This window comes from Palaemon carinicauda, chromosome 18, assembly GCF_036898095.1.
Source record: "Palaemon carinicauda isolate YSFRI2023 chromosome 18, ASM3689809v2, whole genome shotgun sequence".
Lineage (NCBI taxonomy): Eukaryota > Metazoa > Arthropoda > Malacostraca > Decapoda > Palaemonidae > Palaemon > Palaemon carinicauda.
In genome coordinates, this window is record NC_090742.1 from 72,287,812 (window position 1) to 72,295,311 (window position 7,500).

The following is a 7,500-nucleotide window of genomic DNA, read 5'->3' on the forward strand; positions in this document are numbered from 1 at the left end:
CACGTGGTCTTCAATTACAAGAACAATATGCTTCAAATATATATTGTCGTGGCTTTGGTGGCCTATTGGAAACGTCCCTGCCTGACGATTTGCCGGACTGGGGTTCGAGTATATCTCAAACTATGGTCCATTTCTTTTAGCGATGCATATTTGCACCGACTCGCAGCGGTGCCCTTTTAGCTCGGAAAAGTTTCGTGATCGCTGATTGGTTGGAATTATCTCGTCCAACCAATCAGCGATCCGGAAACTTTTCCGAGCTAAAAGGGCACCGCTGCGAGTCGGTGCAAATATGCATCGCTAAAAGAAATGGACTATAGTTAGTTTCTTGTAGTGTCTGCAACCTCACCATCCTTGTGAGCTAAGATTGGGGGTTTGGGGGAGCCTATAGGTCTACCTGCTAAGTCGTCAGCAGCCATTGCCTGGCCCTTCCTGGTCATAGCTTGGGTGGAGAGGGATGTGGTGCTGATCATATCTACTGTATGATAATTTTCTAGGGCAATGTCACTGTCCCTCGCGTCTGTCATTCATGAGTGGCCTTTAAACCTTTAGACTGTAATATTATGAGTTTCTATTTTCTTCAGGTAAAGCAAACATTGGAAGTTGATTGATTGATTCATTCATGGAACTATGATTGATTGATTGATTGATTGATTGATTGATGGAACTTGGCCCACATGGCCCACCACAGGCGGGGGGGGGGGGGTCATATTCAGTGACATGGTGCAAATGAGGTAAAGAAGTGATAGTTTAAAGTGGTTGCATAGCAAGGTAGAAGAAATATCATCTTTCATCTCTCATCGTTTAAGAACGAGTACATTATTATTATTATTATTATTATTATTATTATTATTATTATTATTGTTGTTGTTATTATTATTATTACGCTCTCAGTTACAACCCTAGTTGGAAAAGCAGGATGCTATATGCCCAGGGGCTCCAAAAGGGAAATAGCCCAGTGAGGTAAGGAAAAAAGGAAAATAAATTTTAAGAACATTAATAAAATTAAGAAAAAATAACATTTGACGTTTTCCACCGACAGCTTCTTAGTTTAAAACTTTATTTTAAATATCAAACTTTTTTCTTTGTGGTAAAACAAAGAGAATATTAACATTTTGCATTTCATGCCGCAGTTTAAAGAATATAAATTAAAAATCACTCCTTATTTGTTCTATTGCTTAGTCAAAAACCTATAGTGTTTGAAGCATTATAAGATTTGTTTTCATTTTGTAATATTCAGTGAACCAAATCTTTTTATTAGCGATGTATATTTTTACAGATTCTCTAACTGTATTAATTATTGGCTGATTAGACAGAATGTGTAGGACATCATTTCTATCACCATGTTGTGAAGAATGATCCTCAATTTTCTTCACTATCTAACAATTTAAATTTGCAGTACTATTATAAGTAATTGTTATTTACCTCTACCTTGGATTTTCGACAAAGCAACTACCTGATAGGTTTCTTAGGCTAGAGACTCTAATAGGATTTCAATAAGTGACTAAATTCTGTCAGAGACTCTAATAGGATTTCAATGAGTGACTAAATTCTGTCAGAGACTCTAATAGGATTTCAATAAGTGACTAAATTCTGTCAGAGACTCTAATAGGATTTCAATAAGTGACTAAATTCTGTCAGAGACTCTAATAGGATTTCAATAAGTGACTAAATTCTGTCAGAGACTCTAATAGGATTTCAATAAGTGACTAAATTCTGTCAAGGAAGTAGTTTTTCCACAAGTCTGATTATATTTGAAAGCTCTTCTTGATCTTTGCTGCATTTAAGTATAAAGTATTTTTCAGTAAGTAAAGAAAAATTTTTACGTGACAAATATGGATCTAAAGAAAAACAACTCGTGATAGAATCATGGAGGAAAATTGTGGAAGGAGACGGGTAGTTGAGAGATTTAAAGATTCTTCGTTGGAGGCAAAGTAAGTGCTAGGCTATGTCGACTGGAGAGACACAGGTTTGGGGAAAAATAATGTAAAAAAAAGTGCATTATGTCTCTGCGAAAAGATACTGCATTAAGATACTACATGAGAAACCAAGTCGTGGCTGGAGTGAGGGATGGTTTGTATTTCTAGATGAAACATAAAAGATTGGGGATAGTGGAAAAAATTGAATAAACATTTAAAAACTTAAAAAGTGTTTTCAAGAGGAAAAGACCTATACTAAATGTAAACAAATGAAAGGTTATGATGGTAAATTAAAACTAAAAAGAATGGAAGCTGTTGGTAAGTAAAGGCATATGAAAGTAAATATGACAAAAGGTGGTGGGATGAGGGAAGAAGTGATTACAGTAAGGTGAAGCAAAGATGGGATGGTTTGGGAAAGATTTATGGAGTGTGAAATCCAAGGTGGGATTGTGCAAAGGACTGTTGACCTACCTCATTAAAATGGAGAGATTACGTTGAATACTAACGACCCCCCAAAATTAGGCTGTTTAGATGAACTGTTGCATAGGTGGCACATGAAGATTAGCCATGGTGTGAAATGTGATGATATGTGAAAGAACGAGTATGAGGGTTAGGGAAGGATTTAAAAAGGAAAGTTCAGAGAGTTTAAGATGGTTTGGTCATGTGGTAAGAAAGGTAGACCATAGGTTCGCGAAAAGAGTATATAGTTTAAAAGGGTTAAGTGGGAAGCGGAGACTAAATTCTAACAGCATGGAATGAAAGAGGTATGAAAATAATATATATGACATAATACTTTATATATATATCCATATATATATATGTATATATATACACATGTATATACATATATATACTGTGTATATACATACATACATACATATATATATATATATATATATATATGTGTACACACACAAATATATATATAAATATATATATATATATATATATATATATATATATATACATTACAAGCTAAGTCACGACCCTAGGGAAAATAGCATATTTAAAAAGAAACAGACTAGAGTGCTTGAGTGTACCCTCAAGCAAGAGAACTCTACCTATGGCAGTGGAAGACCATGGTATAGAGGCTATGGCACTATTATTATTATTATTATTATTATTATTATTATTATTATTATTATTATTATTATTATTATTATTATTATTTCTGTATTTAGTAGGTCAAAATACTATTATTATTATTATTTCTGTATTCAGTAGGTCAAAATATTATTATTATTATTATTATTATTATTATTATTATTATTATCATAACTAGATAAGCTAGTTGGAAAATCAGGATGTTATAAGCCCAAAGGCTCCAACAGGGAAAATAACCCAGTGAGGAAGGAAATAAGGAAACATAGAATAGTATGCCTGAGTGTATCCTCAAGCAAGAAAACTCTAACCCTAAACAGTGGAAGACCATGATACAGGGGCTATGGTACCACCCAAAACTAGCGAACAATGGTTTGATTTTGGAGTGTCCTTCTCGAACTAAAATCTCTTCTACCCTTACCAAGTGGAAAGTAGCCACTAAATAATTACATTGCAGTAGTTAATAACTTGAGTGAAGTGAAGTATTGTCAGGTGTATGAAGAAAGAGGAGAATGCACAAAGAGTAGGCGAGACTATTCGGTGTATGTGTAGGTAAAGGAAAAAATAAGCCGTAACTAGAGAGGGATCCAATGTAGTACTATCTTGCCAGTCAAAACATTCAGTAACTTTCTAGCGGTAGTATCTCAACGGGTGGCTGGTGCCTTGGTCAACCTAATACCTACCTACAACGCCCCCAACCCCCCCCACACACATAATTATATATACATATGTAAACACACACACACATATATATATATATATATATATATACACACACGCACACAATAACTTGCATATGTATCTATGCATGTTATCTTTACGGCATCTATCAAATTAGCTCTCATATATCATTTAGTTTATTGAATCAAAGTTATTTAAATCAGATTCCATTACATTGAAAACCAACATACAACATGATCCCTTATACCCGATGCGTGAAAATCAAGCGAAAACTACCAATGCGAAGCTATCTTTTTTATATCTTTTACGTTAAACGTTTAGTCAGCCGCAGCAATTTCACCACCCGATGACCGAGCTTGTGCTGTTACATGTGAGACAGTGTCTCGCGGGACAACGCTGCCAGTGGACAGGTGGGTCTTGTCTGATCACATCAGTCAGTTTCCCACACGGCACAACCGCTGCTGATTGGGGGGAATGTTTCAACGCCAGAAACAATAGCTTCGTGATTTTCTTCCCTAATCTATCCCATTCAATCTGGAATTTAATCTGCTTATACATAACCTGACTGGAATACATATCAGACATTTAAACTCGGTGAAGCTAATTTTGGCATTTCAAGTCAATTGGTACTGTGACGTGGCTATGCAGTAAGAGAGAACAAGACTTTTTGCCTTGGAATACCTGTGACTGCAAGCAACAGGTGATCTTCTGCCATGCAACTTAATGCTTTATTTCTTCGCTCGTGAACCCACCTGTAACTTCACTTTATGAAAAGCTCGACTCACGAGGTGTTAGCCGGTTTTTATTGAGAGCCAATACAAACACTATATAACCTCAGGTAAGGTGACATTTCCTTCTTTTTCTAAACCATTTAACTTTGAGGGTTACAAGTTTCTTTGCCATTCTATTCACACAAGCACATCCAGTCACACACACACACACACACACACACACAAATACATTTAAGGCATCTGTATTACTTCAGGATCAAACCAATAGAAAAAAATAGATGTATGTAAACAAGTTACAGACTTATATTGAGCGTCTACGTGATATCTATTAACACAAATAAAAGGTGTTTGAATCAAATGAGAAGTAGACATATATTTCTAATGCTTGTCATTAAAAAGGAAAAGTGCTTCTTGTGCCCAGTGTTTATGAATAACATTAACATATCAAAGTTGATTTCTATGAGAAAATAACACTAGATATCAGCCATCAGTAAGGGAAAGGTGAGCAACAAGTTAGTAAATAAAGCTCTCCACTTTTCTGTTATAAATAAATAGAAAATACAAATAAAAACAGAAATTTTTTACAGATTTTTTTTTTTTTTTTTTTTTTTTTGTACTGTGTCTTCCTTTCGAGTTTCAGCATCCGTATATTAGCACAACTCAAATGTGTGTATGTTGTGATTATATTGAACATACTGTAAGGCAGAAGCTATAAATGTGGACATCTAATTAAGTTACACACAACAGACCAGGAGAGAGCCTATTAGGAGAGAAAAGCTATTTAAGAAATTAGATAAAAAGATAAAAGATTAAGTCCGTTGAAGAGGACGAGTTTCGGCAAGAAAGCCCTACATACTTCACATTATGGGTTAATTTTTCGGAAGAATGAAATAATATCACAATAGCTACAACGTTTATAATTCTTCTTTGTGTTTTTTTCCTCATGTATGCTTAATTTTTAACCTGATAATTTCCAACATTCTGATTTAAGTCGCAAGATAGCAGCTTATCTGTAGATTCGACCCGAGAGAGAGAGAGAGAGAGAGAGAGAGAGAGAGAGAGAGAGAGAGAGATTAAACATATAGGGAGCGCCTGGCATAAGCTATTAAAGAACGACAATAAATTATAACTTTGTCAGAGTAATTTCAAAGATACTGGCAATCTTATGATCACCATTGAAAAATACTGACGTAGAGAGAGAGAGAGAGAGAGAGAGAGAGAGAGAGAGAGAGAGAGCCACTGGATCTGTATTCAAAAGAGAGCTAATCCAGGAGTAAGTGATGTTAAACCAATGACAGCCACCTGTTCACAATCTCTACTTTTAAAATGCGACAGGTAATATAAGTTGTCTGGATAAATCTGCCTACAGTCCATATCCCTGTCCACTAGAAAACTTCTATGAGTAAATGAACATAATTGTAGGGATCCACTATTATATGTAATTACCTATACAAGGCTACAGTTGTTCTACAGGAGGTAGAAAAGTTGAGCATCTGGTCCAGAGGTATGTGTCAAGTGTCTACAGTATATCATGGGCACCATCTGCTAGCCAAAAGATGGGATTGTTAATTCATGACTATTATTATTATTATTATTATTATTATTATTATTATTATTATTATTATTATTATTATTACTAGATAAGCTAGTTGGAAAATCAGGATGTTATAAGCCCAAACGCTCCAACAGGGAAAATAACCCAGCGAGGAAGGAAATAAGGAAACATAGAATAGTATGCCTGAGTGTATCCTCAAGCAAGAGAACTATAAACCTAGACAGTGGAAGACCATAATACAGGGGCTATGGTACTACCCAAAACTAGCGAACAATGGTTTGATTTCGGAGTGTCCCTCTCGAACTAAGAGTCTCTTCTACCCTTGTCAAGTGGACAGTAGCCACTAAATAATTACATTGTAGTTGTTAATCCCTTAAGTGAAGTGTTGTCAGGTGTATGGAGATAGAGGAAGAAAAGAAAAAAAAATAATAAAAACTATTCTAAAAGTTTAATACCCAAAACTCAGCTAATTAGTGAATATCTTATGTACTATTTGGTCCAGAGTTTGCACTTGCATGACACACTAAGTAAATATGATAAAACGCCTTCTATTTGTTGGGGTAAAAAATTCTTTCGATAAAATAATCTACGTTTTTCATAAAACTGGTAAGCCTTTGGTAACCGGACTTTTCATAGCACACGAAAAAGGAGATTAACGTTAAAAAACAGAAACTATTTCCCATCCAAACAACCCAATTTCGACATTCCCTTGCAAGTAGCTGAATTCAAAAAGAAAACTGCGATGAGAACATGTGCGCTATATAATATTCACTATCAAGCGATCTACGATATATCAATAGTTTTTGCTATTGTGGAGATTATGACAAATTTCTTCTAAGATTCCCTCTAGCTGACCAAGAAGAATGACCCACTTTCAATCTTGTTAATATCTCACCTGTATTTATGTAATCCGTCTATATTATCTTTTCGTAAATTAGTATGATCTAAAAATAAAACATATTACTTTATCTTGTTGTTTACCAACCAGCATTTGACAATGATATCACCAGCGAATATCAACTATTTCATCTGGCACCAAAAGTTACATTTGTCATTTGAACAAGTCAATCTCGCATGAAACATCCATCATCTCCCAAATCCCATAATTATCATCACTTGTATTTTATTGCCCTTTAGTTTGGAATTTTCTTTAAATTTGTTTGATATATCGACACGCACACACACACAATCACACGCACACACACACACGCACACACACACAAACACGCACACACACACATATATATATATATGTATATATATATATATATATATATATATTACACATTTACACACATATATATATGTATATATGTATATATACATATATATATATATATATATGTACATATATATATATGTACATATATATATATATATATATATATACAGTATATATATATATATATATATATACACAGCATATAGTGTGTGTGTGGTTCTAGATATGTTGATTCCTGGTCTTTTATTCCGGTTATTTGATTCCCGGTAAGTTGTTGATTCCCAGTCTTGTTTA

General features: G+C 34.4%; 1 protein-coding gene across 1 annotated transcript in view; it reads left to right on the forward strand.

Moving 5' to 3' along the window:
- Window positions 1-4,088: 4,088 nt before the first annotated feature.
- The window catches only part of LOC137657110 (transmembrane protein 45B-like), an 88,022-nt gene continuing 84,610 nt past the window's right edge, over window positions 4,089-7,500 (forward strand). Inside the window, exon 1 of the mRNA XM_068391473.1 lies at window positions 4,089-4,536. The gene's annotated coding sequence lies outside the window, so the exon portion shown is untranslated. The remainder of the gene's footprint in view (window positions 4,537-7,500) is intronic.